This window comes from Nycticebus coucang, chromosome 2 (assembly GCF_027406575.1).
Source record: "Nycticebus coucang isolate mNycCou1 chromosome 2, mNycCou1.pri, whole genome shotgun sequence".
In the NCBI taxonomy this organism is placed as follows: Eukaryota; Metazoa; Chordata; class Mammalia; order Primates; family Lorisidae; genus Nycticebus; species Nycticebus coucang.
In genome coordinates, this window is record NC_069781.1 from 110,297,751 (window position 1) to 110,320,582 (window position 22,832).

The 22,832-nt window shown below is 41.0% G+C and overlaps 1 protein-coding gene and 1 non-coding gene across 5 annotated transcripts in view; one reads left to right on the plus strand and one right to left on the minus strand.

The window, feature by feature from the left end:
- SHC3 (SHC adaptor protein 3) overlaps positions 1-22,832 on the minus strand; it is a 197,727-nt gene that overhangs the window by 158,817 nt on the left and 16,078 nt on the right. The gene's annotated exons all lie outside the window — the stretch shown is intronic.
- On the plus strand, positions 19,291-19,394 carry LOC128580358 (small nucleolar RNA U13). The gene has a single exon (XR_008378653.1). It is a non-coding gene; the product is annotated as a small nucleolar RNA U13 (small nucleolar RNA).

Genomic DNA, 22,832 nt, shown 5'->3' on the forward strand with positions numbered 1-22,832 from the left:
TTTATCTGAATTCTATTCTGTTATACTTTGTTCATCAATACCTGTCTCTTGTATGTATTTTTCCTTAAGAGCTTTATAGTCATTTTGTGAAGTTCCCCTACCCATGAAGAACTATTTGGATCCTGATTGACATTTCAGATTGTATCTTCTTTTCTTCTTCATGTACTCCATGGCATTTTTATAAACTTTTGGTCATCACTGGGAATAGGGTTTGACTTTTCCATTCCATGTCTACATGGTTTTTGCTAGCAGAGAGAAACATCAATCAATTTAGGGTAAAGATAGAAAACTCCATCAGTGGGCTCCAGAGATGTACAACCAGAAGAATAATGAAAGCAGGGCAATGGAGCCCAGAAAAACTCCTACCACCGAACAGGGTGAAACACAAACAGAAGTGTAAAATCTTAGAGTTTAGACACATCTGCCTGACAGGAATTCCAGAAAAAGAAAATTTAAAAATAGAGGGGAAGAAGTCAAGAACAAATAAAATTAACTGTTTAATGTTAGAGAAAGAAGAGTCTTGATATTTTCAAGGCTTTCAGAAGAAATGCGAAAAAAGAGCCCCTTGTGAACACGTGGTGGCCTAATTTCAGTACAAAAGGATTAAGAGAGAAACCTTCTAAAAGCTTTCCATGATGGGAGAAGAAAAAAAAACCAAGAAGTTACTTATAAAGGAAGGAGACTTGGAGTATCCTTAACATTCTCTTTTAGCACCAGATACAAGAAGACAAAATAACATAATCAAAATTCTGAAGAAGAGAAGTATTTCTTCCCTTTATCCACCCAAACTAGCATCCAAGTGGGAGGGCAAAATGAGGACTCAGAGAGAAAACCACCCACAGACACTCTCTGAAAGAACCTGTACAGAAAAACAATGAGTGCAGAAGAGAGGAGGGTGTGAGCTTCAAGAAACCACGAGAAGGAAGGAATGAACAAAAGTACAGGTACACCACATGGCTTAATCATTACTGATGCATAGCTTAAATAGATACGTTTTATGATGATCGGGAACTAATATCTCAGACGATCTCAACGTGGAAGGTAAACAGACATAAAGGAAAAGTGGTAGAGGAAAGGGAAAAGCGCACCAAGGGCTGCTATGTTTTGTAGGGGTAGGTCCAGAACTCATTAATTTTAAGTAACATTGCAAAAATACAAGTTTACACATATGTGTAAAGGAATTATAAACCACTGTAAAAATAAGGAAGGAAGGAATGACCTCCAAACCACTACAGAGCAGCTAGTAAAAAGAGGGGGTAAAAATAGAAAATGCACAAATGAAAGGCAAAGAAAAAAAGGCAAACATCAGTAACAGGCCCAAACACCTCAGTAATCACAAAAATCGTGAATGGATTAAGCCTGCCAGTTAAAGGGCAAAGCCTTTAACACTGGCTAAAAATATGTGTGTATGAAATAAAGTGGAGAATAAAAAACAAACAAAATACTATGGAGATAAAACATATTCTATAACAGGTAAATGCGAACAAAAGACAAGAGGGATATAGTGAGGGAAGTATGTCCTTTACAAGAGCAAAAAAGAAAAAGCATGAAATAAATTTAACATGAAACGTGGAAAAGCGGGGCGCTACCTGTGGCTTAAGGAGTAGGGTGCCTACCTCATATACCAGGGGTGGCAGGTTCAAACCCAACCCCAACCAAAAAAACTGCAAAAAAAAAAAAAGAAAGAAAGAAACATGGAAAAGCAAATTGAAGAAAATTTTAATGAAGGATTTATAAATAAAAGGTAACCCACCAATATGGAAAGACATACCATGCTTTCTGGGTTGGAAGATTTAATATAATATAAAAGGTAAGCTAATTCCTCCCCACATTAATCTAGAATTTTACTGTGATGAACATTAAAGTCCCAACAGGACTTTTTCCCCAGAACTTGGATAGTTAATTCATAATTTTTTTTATAATAAAAGATGCTACTTAAGAACACACAGAAATTTCAAGAGAAGATAAAAATGAAAAAGAACAGTGAAAATTACATGATATTGACATAGGAACATAGAACACTTCATAGCCCACTTTACACAACAAAATAGGCAATCATAATATACACATTTTGCAAGCTAAATGCTCAGGTGTACTAACAATAGTCTCACAGGTATAACAGTTATGATCAAACGAGTAAAAAAAAAAGGCTCGGCACCTGTAGCTCAGCAGCTAGGGCAACAGTCATATGAGCTAGTGGGTACGAATCCAGCACTGGCCTGCCCAACAATAATGACAACTACAACCAAAAAATAGCCGGGCATTGTGGTAGGCACCTGTAGTCCCAGCTACTTGGGAGGCTGAGGCAAGAGAATCACTTAAGCCCAAGAGCTGGAGGTTGCTGTGAGTTGTGATGCCATGGCACTCCACCAAGGGCAACATAGTGAGACTCTGTATAAAAAAAAAAAAAAAATAGTGCCCACCTAAAATACCTTGACAGACAACCTAAGTCTTTTTTTTTTATTTTATGTATTTTTTTTATTAAGTCAAATACACATAAATTCATGAATATAATTTGTGACGGATCACTGCCACATATGTAGCCGCTTAAAGAGCTGGGATCTCAAGAAATGTTGCCTTTCTGGAGAATGCAATGAGCATTTGCACCTGCATACGATGCTCAACACAACATGTAGGCATTTCCCTGCCCACTTCATGACCTCCGTCAGGAGGCGGAGTTCTGTGCCGGGGTTATTGTCTATAGTTGTAGCCCAGACATGGCAAGTCACGCTCCTGGGGCTCCAGAAGCACCCTTTGAACCATTGCAGTCCCCAGTCATGGAAAGCTTTAGTCCCAGTGTCTAAAGAAATTCAGAAAGCTTCAAGGAAAAATTCTTTTGCAAGACCTGCAAAAATCCAATGATACCTATAGGTTTCCTGGGCATGGAGCCCCCCTCACCTACAGTCTCCACTGCTTCTACCCGGGCCACTGCCAGTGCTCCCAGCTCATGATGTGCATACGAACCGCTGCCCAGGGCTTCAGGGTCACGGCCATCTTGCTGGATCTGGCTGCATCCACTGTTAGGTCTCGACCCTGAGCCTGCAGTCTGGCCTTAAAGCTTCTGAGAGATTATTCCAAGACCCAGGAGCAACCACTGCCCTACCATGGAACACACTCCCTCCTTTCCCTCTGACAGGCCCCTGTGTCACTAGAAGAGGAGGTAGCTGATTGTATGAGATTTGTTTCCGAAATCCCAGATTCTGTTCAGTTTGGATGCTGCATATTTGAGCCACGCCTCTTTCACTCCCTACTTAATAAACTTAATAAACTTGTGGAAAAAAATTGCTTTCTCCAATGCAGATTTACAAAAGGGATACGTCCTCATTTACTGAGGGGATTTCAGCATTTTACATACACTCAGACTGCTTACACACAAAGTCAACATTGTGATAACACAACTTTTGGGGAATCAAATTTGCACCCAAAACACGCATAAAATAAATAGAACTCTCTAAAGTATTTACAAAATGTATACTTGCAGTATTGAAAGTGATGCCAAGATAAAATACATAGCACAGTAAATTGTAAAAATTAATGCTGACCATTAAAATAGTGTGAGAAAGAATAAAACAAAAAAAAAGGTTAAAAAAAAGAACTTTAAAACCTAAAAGGAACATTAGATATACAAAAAAGGGTATTACAGAGATAAATTACAGCACAGAGGTAGGCTGTAAGAGCTGGCTGAGTTTCATGATCATATACATATAAAATATTTTAGAGACAGGGTGTTGCTGATACGCAGGCTGGAGCAAAGTGGCTTTTCATAGGCACAATCATGATGCATAACAGCCTCAAACTCCTGGATTCAAGTGATCCTCCCACCTCAGACTCCCAAGTCGTTGGGACTGCAGGTGTGTACCACCATGCCGAGCTCATAATTAAAAGTCTTTCATCATGGTGAGTGGCTGCTTTTTTTCTTTTAGGGCATGGCTTTCCTTATTAATGAATATGTTTCTGTTCATTTTCTATGTGGCACTGCTCTTTTTAAAATGCTTCCATAATTTGACATGCATCAACATGAGCATTCCCTGTTGAATTTTCCCATTGTCGGTGCCATTCCACCAGGTTGTTGTGGGTACATGGAACTCTAATCTGCATGCACTTATATACAGACCACAAATTTGGAGGAAACAATACTAGTGACTGAACAGCAATATTGTTGCATAAGTTTCTTCTTATCCTACCATGCACATAATTATTTTTGAACCACTCAGTAACTTCACTGGCTTCTTCAGGAAAAGGCAACTTTAATTCACCAAAAGTTCCCAGAACTTCATCAGCTAGAAGGATGCCAATGCAGAAAAATGACTCGTTTTAAAATGAACTTTTTGTCATTGCCATATCTCATGGCCAATCCACTCATCTGAATTTTCTGCCAAATGCATTGGGCTGAATAGGAAAAAATAAACTTTATCGGTGAGAACACCTTGAAATTCACTTTTGGTTAAAGCAAGTCACAGATCAGTCTAAAATCACAGGGAGAGGACCAACCAAGGGTGTGAACCCAAGGAGGCTTGACTCACTGGGTCCCTCTGGAGACACATGGGCATAGACAGGAGGCAAGGATGAGCCAGATGCTGCCAGAGTAGGGGGTGGGGGGAAAGTAGGAATGGCAAGAAGAAGGCTTTTTACCTCTGAATACTTCTGTTAAAACATTTTAAACAAGAATGTACTCCCTTATTACTTGCACGATATCAAAATAATGAAAAATTAAAAATACTTTCCATCACACACACAAAAAGCCATGTTTGACAAAATTAGATCTTCAAGGTATGCTCAGAATTAGTCCCAAAGTGACCAACAATGTCCAGTGACTTTAATTGCAAGGTATCTGGAACCTGCCTCCTCAACGATCCTCTTGACAGTCTCTTATTCTCATGTTGCCCTGCTGGAGGGAGAAGGGGTGCGTGAGAGCAGCCTGCCCTCTGCCCCTGCCAATCCTCAGGGAAGACTCACCCATGCTTCTCACTGGACCCCACTTCCCAGGCCCCAGAGACTGGTCAGGGATGGGTGTGTGGTCCCAGCTGGGCCTACAAGTCATAGTCCTGGAGTGTTTTCTGGAACTGCCCAAGCACCTGTCTAGGAGGGACAAAATCAACCCAGCCAGAACACCTGACATTGCCCCATTCTCCTGCTCCTCAGCCACCAAACCTTTCCAGCCAGAGAGGCTAGGAGAATTTATGATTAATTAACCCTGGTGATTTCTATTCTCAGAGACTCCTAGGGACATCTTCTGAAGTCCATTTGGAATTACAGTAGACCCAGGCCTGTTGATTTCATCCATACTAAACCTGAATAAAAGATCTAAATGTAAATAAATGTAATATTATAAATGGAATAAAATGTAAATATTTTATTGTTAGTATACTGAGTAATTTAACTTTTGGGCTTCTGGTACTAGGCAAAAAGGTGTCTCTTAAATAACTTTAAATATATTTAAAAATATATTTAAAATATTTAAATTCAAATATTTAAGCAATCATTAAATTGTAGCTAGTAATAACATAAGCATTTGTTTGTCATTTACATATAAAAATCTCCTGCATGATTCATGTCATCAATTAATAAATATGTATCTGCACCTGATAGGATATTCTGATAGAAACCAACTATCTCAAATTGGCTTCAAAGCTGTAGAATTTACTACTCATGCCTATAAAAGCTATCACATGGGACAGCAAAAAAAAGTGTCGAAGCCAGGATTCGAGATGAATTGCTGGGAAATCAAAGAAGGAAACCATGCACGGGAGCTGGTGTGCAAGGTCGGGGGAAAAAGACAAAGGCCAGGGCCCCAAACTCACCTTAATCTTGCCTGTGATTGCTCACCCTGGGGAGGAGGGACCACCCTATCAACCTACCAGTCAGAACTTAGTGTACCAACTACAAAAGGGTGAAGAGGACGTTCTACCCCGCAGGCCTAACAACAGGTACAACAGACTCTTGAAGGTGACCTAGAATAGCCTTAAAACTAATTATCAAGTCATTAGCTTAAATCTACCTTGCAATCCACACGCCCTCAATGGGCTCTCAGAGAAGCTCATGGGAGGTCCACATGCACAGTAAGACTCTGGTTCCAAGATGACCTCTGAACAGCAACGTAGGCCGGATCCAGGGAGTTTAAGAATGTGCCACAACCCAGGCCTCTTTGGTCTTTTGTGGTGACAATGGAGGCCTGTTTGCTGTCTATGGCAAACATATCTTGATCTATAAACCTTCTTACTCTGTAAACCTGACTTTCTCTTCCTCAATAAACTTTGTTTCACACTGGGGTGTGTGGTCATTCTTCAGCCTAGAGTACCCCCAAGAACTGAGAACACAGGCAGCTTCCAGTAACCCTGATATTTTAGAGACAGACAGCTGACTCAAAACCCGATATAATCAATGCTATATTCAGGGTACATAAGCTTTCAAATCTTGGTTCTTCCAAGATTCCAATAATGTTAAATTAGTTTAGCCTAAAGCTGTCAGTTCAGCCTAAAGGTTCCTCCCTACATAGTGAACTGTAGACTGACTGGGTGTATAAAGAGACTGCAAACTACTCTTGCAAGTCTCCAGCAATCACAGGTGGCCAATTGTTCAAATTGTATTCAAATAAAGCAAAGGACAAACTACCACCCATCCAGCTGTTGCTGTACATCACTTCCCTTGTCTGTGTGTCACTTTCCTTTTTCTGTCCATAGTGTTACAAACCATGTGGCATCCTGGAGGCTCTCTAAACCTATTCTGGTTCTGTGGGCTGCCCGATTCAGGAATTACTCTTTCCTTATTTAAACTCTGTTAAATTTGTCTTAAGTTTTTCTTTCAACAATAGTTTTAAGCTCTGTTTTTTTAGGTGTTTAAAAGATTTAAGTCTCCTTGAACGTTAGTTTTTATAAATGAGGACAGGAACGATGATACCTACCCCCTGGCACACCATAGGGCTCAGAGAAATCAACATGATTATTTGCCTACTTTAGGTCAGGTTTTCAGTACCACCTTATTATACATGTGGCCAAGGGGTCAGCTATGGTTCACACTAGCTAAAAAAGGCTTAAGCTTCAAGGTGTTTTATTTTTTTCAAATTCAAGATTACTTTGAGGATCCCAGAACATTATGACTTTTTGACTCTTTCTGTTTCCTACAAGAAACCCTGGGCACACAGCTCCTGATTAGAGAATCAGGACATCCCAAATGTTAAAAAAAAAAAAAAAAAAAATCAATGGCACAATAGTGGTGGGTAAACTTAGTGAAAACTCAAGTTCTCAACATTAAAAAAAATTCCAATCAAATTTCTGAAAGCTTTCATTGGGAAACAGAAGAATATGGGGGAAACGGCACTGCTATTAAAAATAATTACAGAATAAAATTAGCTCTCTGAATGAGAAATGTTAAAAGCAGAGACATCTAAGGGGTGGATACAGAGTTCCTGCAACAAAAATGAGAATGTCACTGATAGAATAAACTGAGCCAGCTTGTTAAAGGATTCAAAGGAATAACGGAGGTGTGTGTAGGCAAGAAATCAGAACCATCAGAAGAAGAGCTGCAACGTACAAAGGCCCTAAAAGAAAACTCAATTTAATGGGAGCAAGAGGAAAATAAATGAAATGCGTTGCTCCTTCAATACCTAAGAAGAAAAGCATAGCAGCCAGTAACAAGAAGACAAAAGTCATTATTTTGTAAAGAGACTCTTGACAAAGACCTTCTGCAACTGTGAGTCTGAGCAGGCTGCCAATGCACGGAAAAGGCAGGAAGCCAAACAAGAATTGGGAAGAGATTAGTCATAGATAAGTCACCTTCTAAAGACGCTGATGGCTCTTGTCTCACCCAGGAAAGCCAAGTGCTGCCATCTCAGAGGTAATTCAGAGACCTGGGGGCCACAAGTCATGAGTGGTCTGAGAGTGAGGGTGACAGCAGATCCCTCCTTCCACCTGGGAGTCTGGAAGAGTTAAGGAGGTTGGAGAACACATTTCTGGAGCCAGAACTGAACGCAGAGGCAGTGAGAATAAGACTGAGTCAGGTAGGGTAGGGCAGACAGGACACAGCTGCTCTGGTCGTTTTAGCTCCTGCCTGACCTTCACCTCTATCTCCTTCTTAACAGTTTTGTACATTTAGCTCCCACTCTAAAGATGGCTGTCTTGAGTAGTTTAGATAAACTGATTTAGGAGATTAAATTTTGAATTGGAATGTTGTAATAGATCACTGAGTTATGCTGATTATTGTCTAAAATGAGGATTAATATGATCTTTGCTTTGAACTATTATGTATAAAACTGTAATTTTGGAAGGGAAGAACAGAACAGTCTTAGAGAGGCTACTCTCACTGTTCTGCAGAGTCCTGGCCTTCTGACAAAGGACCCATTCCTATCTCTGCATGTTGGCTGACAGTGACAGGCAGCCAGACCCTCTTTGGTAACAGAATTGCCGAAGGTTTCATGGGGTCTGGGAAGTTAGAGACAGAGGGACCAGGGTCCAAGCACAAGAGAAAAGTCTCATGTTCTTGAGTCACAGAAGACATGGTCAGAAGGAAACAGCTTTCAGTGCTCAATCAACACAGCCACTGAATATGATCCCACTGTTGCCTGTTACTTGTAACCTCAACCCAAGAAGCAGAGGCAGGGTTAGAGTGTCAAGGTGCTTTGTCAACTGCAAAGTAATATTCGATTATAATATATATCCCTCACTCTTCAGGTTAGAAGGAGGTACTGCTAAGCTCTTAGGCCACGGGTCATGTCTGGACCCCATCAAAGTATGCTGCACCCTTCTTGGGGGTTTTGGGGTGGCAGTGTGGTTTGTCTTTTAAGCCCTAGTGTTTGCTCTTCAAGATCATGGATTGATTGTGAGTTTTCACGATGAGAATCCAGCCATAAAAGGTTTTATTTAAAGAAAGATGAACTATAGCTTGAAATTTCAAAAACCTGAGGGAGAAATAACATGGAAAGTCATCATAAAGTGTGTGTGTGTGTGTGTCTGTGTGTGTGTGTGTCTGTGTGTGTGTGTGTCTGTGTGTGTGTGTCTGTGTGTCTGTGTGTGTGTGTCTCTGTGTGTGTATCTCTGCGTGTGTCTGTGTGTGTGTGTGTGTCTGTGTCTGTGTGTGTGTATGTCTGTGTGTCTGTGTGTGTGTCTGTGTGTGTGTGTCTGTGTCTGTGTGTGTGTCTGTGTGTCTGTGTGTGTGTGTGTGTGTCTATGTCTGTGTGTCTGTGTGTATCTGTGTGTGTGTCTGTGTATCTGTGTCTGTGTGTGTGTGTCTGTGTCTGTGTGTGTGTGTGTCTGTGTGTGTGTGTCTGTGTGTCTGTGTGTGTGTCTGTGTGTGTGTGTGTGTCTGTGTCTGTGTGTGTCTGTGTGTATCTGTGTGTGTGTCTGTGTGTGTCTGTGTGTGTATCTGTGTCTGTGTGTGTGTGTCTGTGTCTGTGTCTGTGTGTGTGTGTGTGTGTGTACATGCAGACTAAAGATCTGCAAAAGGAAGCACCAAACTGGGAACTGCACTGACCCCTCAGAAAGACTGTGGTGCCTCCTGTGGTTAAGAGGGACTTGCTTTTCGCACTATGTATGTCTTACTGTGTTACATCTTTATGTCAGGAATGCATTGGTGTATTACTTATACAGTTACAAATAAATACTTTGTTAAAGAGCCAATAAAAGAAATTAACCCTTGCTTCATACAAATGTTCTCAACTTGAACATGCATTAGAATCCCCTGTAAAAGCTTGACAAACACAGACTACTGGTCCCCACTCCAGAATTTCTGAGTCACAGATCTTGGGACAGAGGTCTGCTGCTAATGCTCTGGTCACATGCCACACCTTGAGAAACAGTGCCTCAGAGAGGCAGAATCCTGAATATGCAGGAGGACCCAGGATTAGAGCCCAGACTACCTCCCATTAGACCGTGACTCTTGACCTTAAACATATGTTGACCAGGAGTATTTTGCATAGTTTAAGGGGGACTTATTTTTTGACCAATTTAAAAAATACATATTTGCTGGATGTTTAAATATAATATCAACTTACCCTTTAAGCTATACTTAGCACATTTTCCATAATTGGCAAGTGTTTATTGCTTTGTTGCTTACAAAAAATTATGTAACAAGCTTCCTTGGTCTCAAGGCAGTATCTGCCTGAGATGGAGACTTCTGATGTGGACTCCACTCCCCAGGTGGCTGGATGCCTTCTCACTCATGACATATGGGGCTGGCAAGAACAGATCCTTTCTCTAACAACAGCATCATTCGAAAACACAAGTAGGTCTAACTAGCCCAAGAAAATCAGAAAGGAAATTATATATATTATGATGGAGAAATTTTTTTTCTGTTTAGAAAACTACTAAAGGTTCTGGATGACGGTGACAACATGCGTGCCCTCAGCAGTGCCCCCGTCTCCCTCCATCCCTGGTAGTACAGAAGGGTTATAAAGTGCATCCTTAATGATGATGGAAAACAGAAGAAGGGGCATGTTGGTGGACCAACGGTGTAGAGACATCTGGCAAAGAGGGGAAGTCAATCAGAGTAGGACTGAAGAGGAAGATTGCAAACCCTGGGCATGCATCCAAGAACTGAGGCACAGAAATCACCAAGAAGACCTAAGGAGACAGCTGCCAAAAGAATGCCCTGTCCTGAGAGACTTCATTCTGCTTCCTGAACCAGTCATTTACAAGGGGTGTGTGATCACAAGGCTTGGCATACAGTTGTCAACGCCACCCTTAGAGATGATGCACAGCTCCCAAAACAGATCGCTGCTACACAACGCGGAAGGAGTAAATAGACCTTGGGGAATCAACCACAATGAACACTAAACAGCACAAGTGGACAAAGAGATGAGTGAGAGAAAATGTAAGAGACATGGAAGACAGAGTCAGACAGTCCAACACCACCCATCAGATATAAGATGCAGAAGTAAGAATACATGGAGGGGCAATAGAACTTTTCCAGAACTGAAACCCAAGGGCTCATTCCAAAAGTTGCATCCAGTATTAAATAAAATTAAAAAATAAATGAACAAAAAAAATCTCTCACATCTTGATACAAAATCAGAACAACAATGATAATAAAGAGAAAATTCTAAAAGATTCGGGGCAACCTGGGCAACATGGTAAGACCCTGTCTCTAAAAATTTTTTAAATTTTTAAAAATTAGCCAGTGTAATGGTATACAGGTGTAGTCCCAACTACTTGGGAGGCTCAGATGAGAGGATCACTTGAACTCACAAGGCTGAGGCTGCAGTAAGCTATGATTGCATTGCTGTACTCCAGCCTGGGCAACAGAGGAGGAAAGAGGAAGACCCAACGATGTGAATGTACTTATTACCAATGGACTTAAGATGGTTGTAATAATAAAATTTTATGTTATGTATATTTTACAACTTAACATATATACTCATTTTTTTTTAAAGACAGAGCGTGCAGATGGACATCAGACTTCTCATTACATCCTCAGACACAAAACACCAGGAAGCAACATCTTCAAAATTCTGAGGGAAAATAATTTTTGAACCTGGACTTTGACACCCAGCTAAACTATACTGCAGGGGAGAGGAGAAAGTAGACAACATTTTCAGACATGGGTAGATTCAGAAAGCTTACCACCCAGAAACTCTCTCTGAAATAATGAACAGAGGCTATACAAGCAAGAATTAATATAAATCCAAGAAAAAGAACTGGAAAGCAAGAAGCAGTCTTGAATAATCAATAAAATTAATTGAGTCTAAACAAGCATTGTGCTTATGTTTTAACATGGTAATGATCTGGAAGTAAAATCTCCAAGTCAACAGGGGAGGAGGAATCAGCATGGGAGAGGGAGAATGGCTATGAGGGAAATGACAGGAGACTGAGGCTCTATTTTCCTATAGCTGGAATCCTGATTAACTTCAAACATCAGAACTAATATTGAAAAGATACTAGTTTAAATTTGTGCATTAAAATTTAAGGTCATTTGAAGTAGCAAAAATGCAAATGAAATGCGATCAACTTCATCAGTCATCAGGCTGATGCATATCTAAACCAAATCGCAGGCTGGGCATGGTGGGTCACACCTGTAATCCTGTACTCTGGGAGGCTAAGGCGGGTACCCTGCTTTAGCTCAGGAGTTCAAGACCAGTCTGAGGAAGAGTGAGACCTCATCTCTAAAAATACCAGGCGTTTGTGGCAGGCACCTGTAGTCCCAACTACTCAGGAGGCTGAGGCAAGAGGATCTTGAGCCCAAGAGTTTGAGGTTGCTGTGAGCTATGATGATGGCATAGCACTCTATCGAGGGTGACAAAGTGAGACTCTGTCTCAAAAACAAACAACAACCAAAAAAAAACCCATATCCCACACTCTATGCACCCCTCAGAATATCAAGTGCAGGCGAGGATGGGGAGAAACGGGGAGTCAATCCTCTGCCGGCCAGAGTGTAAATTGGGGTAAACACTTTGGCAAACTGCTTGGTGTTTTCCCACAAAGCTAAATATGTGCCTGCCCTATGACCCAGCAATTCCACGCTGAGAGAAATGAACCCAATAGCCACCAAGAGAAATGTACAAAAAAAAAAAAAAGAAATACTCTTCAACAATGTAACAGATACATTCATGAGATAGACTATCACACAGAAAGGAGAATGGAAGAACCTCAGCTGCACAGACAGCTTATCTCCGTAACTGGCAAAGAAGAAACTTCAACCACTCATTATTCGTTATTTGTTCAGCACATGTTGGCCAAGCCCCAATCTGTGTCAGACACTCATCTGGGCAGTGATCAAGAGAAGTGCTATCCTATACTCACCGAGGCTTCCTTCTGGTCAGGGAGGTAGGTAATAAACGCATTACCAGTCAGCCTGGCCACCCCTACCTTACGCGTTTTGAGTCAACTCTCCGCCCACACTCCTGCCAAACCAAATTTTTCACAGCCATCCTGTCCCTTCACACATCCTGGGTCTGCATGTGCAGCTCCTCCTGCCTACAAGCGCTTCTGCCCCTCTTCCCCTGCCCCCTGCCCCTTCTCCATTTCTCAGACTCAAATCCTCACCGCTGCACACCAAATATCATGTCACCAAGAAACCCCTCCTTACCCTGCCAGGAAAAAACGTCCTTCTCTCCCAAGAGAATTCTCCATGTTCCAGTAACATTGACAGCTTCACCAGCTCGCCTTTGCCACCTTTTATCATAACATAAAGCTTGGCACAGGGAATACAGAAAAGCCATGCTGCCAAAACTCAACACAGAGAAAATGCAAACCTTTACCAGGGCTGTCTGGTGCTGCCCTTGCTCCCTCCTCACCGATACCCTGACACCTAGCTTGCCTCCAAAATGTCAAGTCCATGCCCAGACACCCAGCACAGGCTGCAGGACCCACACACGCATTCTGTCACTCAGAATCGGCAGGCTGTGCCTTCATTCCTCTGTGCACTCCCAAGGCCTCACATGCAATGGGTGCAAAACTAGTATTTGTTGAATATATTCACCAAAGGCTCACGGAGTTAAACACACTTTCGACAGCTGTCCAGAAATTAGGACTAGAAAGCTGATAAAACTTCATTTGAGAATACTGGAATCTCATGAATCTCATTAACATTTTATTTTACTCATTAGCACCAATTTGTATTGGTTTGCTATTTGTAATGTACTTGAACATTCTCTGCGTTTCTCTGAAAATATTCTGGAATTTAGGTATGTCGCTGTTAAATAAATAGGCCTTTCCCTCAGCTGCATGAATCCAAGCGAATGTCTGAGAGCTTGTACACTGCAGCTCAGGAGCAGTGAGGGAGAAGTAGGGGCTGATCTCAGTAGGGGAGGAAAGGGGTGCAAAGTGCATTGTATTTACAACTTCCTCTAAGTCTGTACTTATTTCAAAATTATTAAATGCAAAAAAAAATTGTAGACAAAACAAGTACAATAGCACTATTGCTATAAATTTCAACATTTTCTCTCTTTACCTGGGTGCCCGTTTGTCCCTGTCTGGAGTAGTATCCTGAGAAGGACACGGATAACATTCATCTGGAGCGACAGGTATGTTTCCCTAAAAGATCAGTAAGTTGACATTTTCCAAATTGAATCACATGCTTAGAGTTTCCCATTGATTAATTATAAAGTTAAGATGAAAGCGTACTTTATGAGCTAATTACCTAATCTCTACACCTAAGTATTAACTGGTATATGCACTTTCAGCCAAGTTTACCAAGAGTCATGCTGTTCAACATTCATTTCATGCTTCTATGTGCCCACCAGTGAGAAAGAAAGGAGAACAGGAAAAAGTCACTGACTTTAAACTTCATTCTGTCTTCTGTTCTTTTAAAAGCATGAGACTACAGTTCCATGAAAGACCCATGTCTCTTTACCTGGGATGGCAAATGGCAAAGTTTATCTTTTTCGTTCTGCTTTTTAATACGACAAGGATGAACCTTGAGGTCAAACGATCCCAAGTTAAAGACCTGCTTCATGGCTGAATACCCGTGTGAACTTTCCACAAGTCACTCAACTTTGTGGGATCTGTTTCATGTGTAGAATGGGTTATGGGTGAACATTACGTGACAGGGGTGGATTTTTAGACAAGTAGCATTGCTCTCTGTTCATAATCAAAGCAAGTTACACATACTGTGTTCTGGACATTGACTATTCAACACAGCACATGGCTGTGATAAGGATTTCCAATTTGCTTTTCATAAAACTTGTACCAATTTATACATCTGCTCACTCATACTATGTGAGAGCTTCTTTCTTCTCCTTTGCCAACTCTGCAAGGTGTGATTACAGATGGTTTCTTTTCATTTTGTTACTTATCTGAATATCACAATTTTTACAATGAACATTTTTGCTTCAGAAATGACACTTTATTTAAATTTGAATGCCCATTCTCTTTCACCTGATCTAGGGAAATAATGAGAGGTGCAAGAAGAAAATGCATGTTCTTCTCAACACACCTCTCTTCCCAAGACCTTTTCACACTATGGTCTTGTTATCTAGAATATTTTTTCCTCAACTCTCCATCTAAATAATTGTCACGTACCTTCAGACCGCAGACCCTTGATGAAGTCAAGTCCCCACTTACCCTGATTCATTTTATTTAATGTGACTTGATTTTTTTGCAATTATTTTCTATCAAGGTATAATGCACACACCATAAAAGTCACCTTTTTAAAGTGTACAATTCACTTTAACTGAAGTGGGGGGGAGGTGAAGAGGGGGAGGAGGAGGAGAAGGAGAATCCTATACCTATTCTCAGTCGCTCTCTGTCTTCTCCACCCCCAGGCTCTGGTCTGTAGATTTGCCAGTTATACAATATGTGCTCTTTTGAGTCTGGCTTCGTTCGTGAGCATAATTCAGTGTTCATCCAGGTTGTCACGTGGTCGGTCCTTCCTTTGCATAGCTGAGGATCACATAGACACACCACCTTCTGTCTGTTCATTCAGCAGTTGATGCACATTTGTTTTCACTTTGGGGCTATTATAAATAACGCTGCTGTGAATATCTGCATACAATTTTTTTGTGTAAATATATATTTCAATTCTCTTAGATATATACTTAGGAGTGAAATTGCTGGGTCCTATGATATGTCTGTGTTTAATATCCTAAGGAACCACCAAACTATTTCCAAAGAAGCTGCACAATTTTACATGCCCACCAACCATGTGTGAACATTTCAACTTCTCCACCTCCTTGCCAATACTTAATTATCATCTATCTTTGTTATTATAGCTAAAGAGTGGGAAGTAGTATTTCCTTGTGGTTTTGACTAGCATTTCCCTACTGAGTGAAGATCTATTCATGCCATTACTGCCCATCCACATGGCTGCAAATATTTTGAAATATCTGTTCAAATATTCAAATCTTGCTATGGTCTGAGTGTTGGTGTCTACCCAAAATTTGTATATTGAGACCTAATACGGTAATATTAAGAGATGGAGCCTTTGGGGAGGTAATTAAGTCATGAGGGCTCTGTCCCCACAAATGGGATTCGTGATGTTATAAAGGAGATGGAAGTGGGTGCCCTTCTCCCTTCTGCCATTTAAGGATTCCATGAGAAGGAGCCATCTAGGAAGCAGAAATTCCTCATCGCACATTGAATTGGCCAATGGCTGGATCTTAGAATTCCCAGCTCCAGAACTGTAAGCAACAAACCTCTATTGTTTATAAATTACCCAGTTTAAGAAATTTTTGTTAAGGCAGCGCAAACAGACTAAGGCAAAATTTTTGCCTGTTTTTAAATTCTTTTTCTTTTTATTATTGAGTTGTAAGAACTCTTTATACATTCTGGGGTCAAATATCATGCAGCCATTTAAAACTATGTCTTGTAAAATAATATTTAATGATTTGGGAACTCATTGAGCCTGATCTCAATGCATAGATAAAGAGCTCAATTAAATCATGAGGATTTTAGTAGAAGTCATCATGAAGAGTTGTGATTACAGGTGATTTTAACTTTCTTCTCCATGCTTTTCTCTACTTTCTACTCGGTCTTCACTTAGCATATATTGCCTTCATAAAGCAAAGCTAAATATCATTAACTAAAAGTTTTTATTTTCCTTAAGGTTGTACACAGACTTCTGGGTTTGCAATAATGTTTGATGATTTTTTCTAGGATTATATTGCTGGTGGAGCCAACAACTAGTGACTTAAGTGGCTTCAGATTTTATCAGGGAAGGTGGCCACGTGTAATGAATTACTCTCTGGGAACTTAGGGTTGAAGATATGAGGTGTAAAAGAGCACTATAATCAAGCCCCTGCCTAAGTGTTAACTCTGACTTGGTGAACCATCATCAACAAACACAGAAGAACCCACGGCCCTGAACTTCATTTCTTTCACCTGACTACCATGGACTGATCTTCTCCCCATTGGTGGCCAGTTGGCCTGAGAACACGTCAGCACTGCCACCCACTTTATAAAACAGAGGTCAAATGAAATCAATTCAAAGAATGTGTAACAATTTTAAATTCAGGCAGAATTCTGTTCCAAAATATTCTTAGCATGGCTAAAGTTAGTTGAGCCTTGACTTTTTTAGGCTCATTATGGACACCCTCAAGTCCACCACAAATGCAAATGTCCTGGATACCTTCTCACAATTCTTTAAAGCCAACCATCCTCCTTATTATAGTGGTGAGTAAAAAGTTAAAAGAAAATCAATTAAAGTTAACCACTACCCACTGTCCAGCCTATATAGCATGGCACATCCATTTGATGTTGCTACTAAAATAATTTGAGGTTCCAAAATGATTTGATTTGTGATGCTAAAGTTAAGATTATTTCTTGTGAGTTTTAAATCCATTTGAGAAGAGGAAAACTCTATTTTTCATCAATTAATTTGTCTAATCTATTTTATACAAGATTTTGTATTATCAAAGTTGTGCATTTCTAAAATTTTCTCTAAATAATAGCCTTGGATTTATTCAAAAGTTAAAATCCATACTAGAGGAATGGGCCATACTTAATAGTACTGATTTGACCAATATTATTAGTATTTTTCCATTTAAAAGAGCATTGTCATAAACTAATCAGTGATGGCAGACATCAGCACAGTGAATATCCCTGGAAGAGCACTGATTGGCTGAAACACAAAAGAACTAGGGGGCAAGGCTGGGAATTTGCTTTAGATCTTAGTTAGCTGGTGTTTGCATGGTGTGGTGTGCGTGGATATACTTACATATGTGCTCATTGGGCTGAATATTTAAGGTTTCATAGTCTACCATGCATGTTGTACGAAATAAAAAAAGAATGAAAGATCATTTATTTTAAGAGAGCCCTTGAAATTGGTTTATTTTTCATGCTCATCTTTTTTCTGATAAATAATGTAGGCACATTGAAGAAAATTTTGGAAAATACAAACAAGTATCAAAAAATAAAATTATTTACAATTGATTCCCCCAGAATAACTTGTTATTATGAGAAAAGTTGCCTGAGCCCCGTTTATATACAGCGGCCGCTGGGAGCTCATTGTCAGCACTGTCAACTACAACAGGAAGATGGGAGGCTGCAACCCCACAAACACACCCACCCCAGTATCCACACCGCTTCCACCCAGAGGATTTTAAATCACCTCCCTGGTTATTGCCTTGTCATTTGCCCTCTGTGACAGGCTTATGTTATTACTGTTGTGGCCTCAACAATCATTTGCAGAGAGTTATGAAGCTGAGAACTCACATTTGGGGGCAGGGAGAGCCCTGAGCTACTTCCTGCTTTCATCCCAGCGAGCTTCAACCTCTTGTTCACCTCAGTGGCATCTAGAATGGAGCTATGACATCACCTCCAGTGGAATGAATTTCATGTGAGTTAGGAGGCTGAGCTGACATGTGGTTAAAGTCATGATCCTGTGATATAACAGTATTCTCTCTTGCATAAAGTATATATGAAGAATCAATCCCTTTGACTAAAGGCAGAGGTTGGCCCTGACTCATGAGCCTTTGGTGAGGTAAGCCCTGGATTTAACAGTAGGGCCTGGGATGGCTCAGACAGGTGAAGGCTCAGTGAGCCTTTGCTGCCCTCCAGGTGCTCTGCTAAGCCTTCCACAGATGTTCCCTTCATTCCTCATCATGGCCTCATAAAGGCAGTGCCACTGTTATTCCCTTTTCACAGATGGAGGAGCTGAGGCATAGGTGCACCTCCACATGATGGACATCATCCCAGGGAAGTGGAAGATTTAAAATTAGGGAAGGCTGCCCAGGTGTGCGGAGTCCCAGGACCTGCTGGTAAGGGGAAAGCCGAACTCCTTCTGAGCCAGATGGTGTCCATTTGACCAGGTACAAAGAGCACAGGAAGAGTGGGTGCCCCAGGTCAATCACGGGCATGGGAAGAGATGCCAACCCACTTTCAGTCTTCCTACCTCCTTTGCCAGACTTTTTTCAACTTCCATCCACTTCGCTGAGGGAAGAAATTAGCCATTTGGCTACCACCTAATCCTCTATCTGAATTTCCTCAGCTAGTGTGACAACTGCCTTTTAAATCTTTCATCTCACAGAGGAAATTACACTAATGTAAATGCCATATAGACGTTCGTCAGAAGATCTAGGGTGCCTTTGTAAATGTTAGCGGTGGCATGTGTCATCTGTCTCATTTACGACGAGGAAGCTGAGTCAGAGAGAGGAAGTGTGACTGGAGTTTGGTTAAAAGTAAACCACTGTGCCTGATTTCATCTGAAAATCACAGCAGTGCAATAGACCACATCTGCTATTCAAAGTCAAAGGAAAAGGGAGCAAAGAAATATTCCAAAAATACATATTGGTATTACAACTAAAGCCACACTGTAGCTAGTGGGGGAGGGGAGCAAAGCTAAGCAGACATCTTTATAGTGCATTTCATTTACCATTCTTATCCTCACTGTAACACTAAACTGGCTGCTTAGTCCTAAAAAAGTTAGATACTTTTGTGGTTCATAAGTGTGATGATTAGGTTTTCATGCTAATGTGTGAGCTGTACCTCCCTCAAAGCTTGTTAGGACATCAGCACCTTAGCTGTCTGTCATGACTGTAAAAAGAAAAAAGAAAGAAAATTTCTTCTCTCCCCTTGAGCACCAGTTTCCTTCACCTCTCCCTAGAAAAGATTTTGGGCAAGATGGTCCTGCTATCGCTGTTATCTCCTTTCTATGCAGCAGAAGCTTGTGCACCAGCCAAGTTCTCAGAGCTGTATCGGTCCAGTGGAGCCAGCGTTCTTCACCTTTCTGTGGACCCTAGTCTCAATACCAGCTTCTGTTTCACTAGACTGCACTGCATCTGAATGCCTGGCTTGTGTTCTACCCTGTGCCAACAAGGCCAGCTGGTTCTGAAACCTGGACCAGAATGCTGGTCATGGGGGTCTCTACTCCCTTATTCTTTTCCCACCCATAGCTAAAGAGTCGTACGGTACAGGATGTACATTTGTCACCCACACCTCGCAGCACTGCTTACAGCTCCACGCTCTACAGGAACATTGGTGCCGTCTTGCCTGCCACCAGCCAATACGCTGGACTTGTTCTTGGATGGCACTGAACCCAACAGGCCACCTAGGTAACCCTCCTGGAGAAGCAATACGAGATGCTGACCCTGACCTTACCTAGCCCTTACACCACATCTGGTTTCCACATCCTCGTCTAGCTGCCTCTCCACCTGGCCACCTTCACACGTACTGCCCATCCCCTAGGTTCTTCCCCCTGAAGTCTACACTGATTGCCAACCCAGCTCTGGGTAACTTAACTTGGCATCTGGGGGTTCATCTATTAGAACTGCCTCTACCACAAGAAATTCACGCCACCTCATCTGCCTCTTTGTGAAGGAAATTGTTTCAATTAAACTTTTAAATTTCCTTTTTCTCAACAATAGGGCTGGTTCTTTTGCTCAGCCAGGGTTCATGTATGGTTCTTTCCAGCCTAAAACCCATGCATCTATACTCAATGCACAACATTTATGTTTCCAAGGCCCCCTGGTATTCATCCCCCTGTGGAGACCTCTCCTCCACTGAATGGGGCAGACCCATGTGATCAAGAGAATACTGGCTCAGGCTGGTCTTGAACCTGTGAGCTCAGGCAATCCACCCACCTCAGCCTCCCAAGTGCTGGGATTACAGGTGTGAGCCACCGCACCCGGCTCCTTATTGCCTTTTAATGGCTCATTCATTCTTGCTATTAGTGACTTGTTTTCTGTCTTTTTATCTTTATCAATCTTGCTAGGTTAATCAATTTCGCTGATTTTTTCAAAAGAACTTGATTTTGGCTTTATTGATTTTTTAATTAATCTCCTGTTTTTAATTTCATTGATTACTGTTTTAATTTTTATTACTTTCTTCCTTCTCCTTACTTTGGTCCTTCTTTTTTAGTTTCTTAAGACAGACAATTGGTTGGAGAACTTTTCACTTTTCTAATGTAAGCGCTTGGTTCTATAAATTTGCCTCTCAGCTTTATTCTACCTGTGTTTCACATATTTTGGTATATTGCAGATTCATTTTCATTCAATTATATTTATTTTTTAATTTCCTTTGAAACTTCTCCTTTCTGTCATGAATTATTTGCAAACATGTTTAATTTCCAAGTTCGGATACCTTCTGGTTATCTTTCTAGTATTGATTGCTAATATAATTCCATTTCAAGTTAAACTCCATCATGATCAGAAAACATACTCTGAATGATTTTAATTCTTTTGAATTTAGTTATGTTAGTTAGTTAGAAACAGTCCTATGAAGGAGGATAAGGAGGGGGCTTCCAGACTCCCATCTCAGCACAACCCACCTTGATTCTGTCCTAAGTGACTGCTCATACCTGGGGAGGTGGGAACCACCCTACCCATCTGCCAATCAGAACTTATGCTGCCAACTGCAAAAGGATGTAGAAGACTCTCTAGCCTAGCAATAGGAACATTAGAGTCTTAAAGGTGACCTAAAACAGCTTGAAGACTAATTATGTCATTAGCTTAAATCTACATTTTGGCTCACACCCTGCAATGGGCTCTCAGAGAGGCTTGTGGGATGTCCACACCCACAGTAAGATTATGGTTCTAAGGTGACCTCTGAACTATGAGGTAGGCCTGATCCAGGTGGTATAAAAGAGAACCACTGGCCATAATCTTCGCCTCTTCACCTACTCTGCCTACTTTCCTTGGCAATGGGGTCCATTCACTGTCTATGGCTAAAGTACCTTGCTCTGTAAACCTACATGTTACTCTGTAACTCTACCTTTCTTTTCCACTATAAACTTTATTTCTCACTCACCTTACCTTGGGTATCTGGTCATTTTTCAACAAAGCACACTCCAAGAAACAAGGACCCAGGCAGCTGCCTAAAAGCCAGACATTTTAGGACGCAGGCAGCTGCCTTGAAACCCAAGAATTAGATTTATTTTATAGATCAAGATTGTCTTGGTGAATGTTTCATGGGCACTTGAATGTTTATTCTGCTGTAGTTTTATGAATGTATGTATGCTAAACCTTGTTGGTTGATTATGTCATTCACTTTCCGTGTATCCTGCTGACTTTCTGCCTAGCAGCTCTGCCATTGCTGAGAAGGAGGTGCTGATGCCTCCATCTATATAATGGATATATACATGCATTTTTGATATTTCTCCTGTTATAAGAATGGGTTCATATCATACACGCTTTTTTGCAACATGCTCTTCTCACCCAACAATGCCTTGTGAAAATCTTTTCAAATCAACTGTAATGGGACTCTAATTCACTTTTTTAAATGGCTACATATTATTCTATGGTGTGAACGTACCAGAATTTATTCTACTGTTCTATACAGGTACATTTGCTTTGCTTGAGGGGTGACATAATTCCCAGTGAAGATCCCACTGGCCTTCTCAATTGCAAGTCTGAGTTTTGATCAAAGAAGATGATAGTTGAAAACTCACAGTCGTTAAGTGCCCATTATAGGCAGTGAGGGTGGGAAGGAGGGGAGTGAAAGTAAGTCTATACTGAGCCTTTTGAGAAAAGAAAGCATGACTTTGGAAATCATCAATAATTTTACTTGTAAGTCACAATAAACAAGCCATAAAGAAAATTCTATCATCCTTTCTTTACAAAAGAGTAGTGCACCCCAGACAGAGATGTTCTCTCGCAATTTAAAAACCTGAATTATTCTTAAGACAGGACAAATTTCTAAAGATAAAATATATACCAATCCTGGCCAAAAGTGTAATTCCACAACATTCTTTACTCTGGTCAGAATCTCTTAAACTTAATTTACAAGCCAGAATATAAACAGATAAGAGAATCTGGGAAATAGCAGGGTCAGGAAAGTTGTAGGAGTAAGAAATGCTTAGCTTGGGGAAGAAAAGACTAAAAGGAAATGTCTCTTCAGCTGCCTTGAGGACTGTTATCTGGAAAGGAAAGGGCTCAGTTCTGCAGGGCTCGAGAGGGCAATGCCCACCAGAGGGAGGGGTCATGGGCTGCAAAGCACAATGGCCAGCAATGGACAGCCATCCCATTCCAGAGG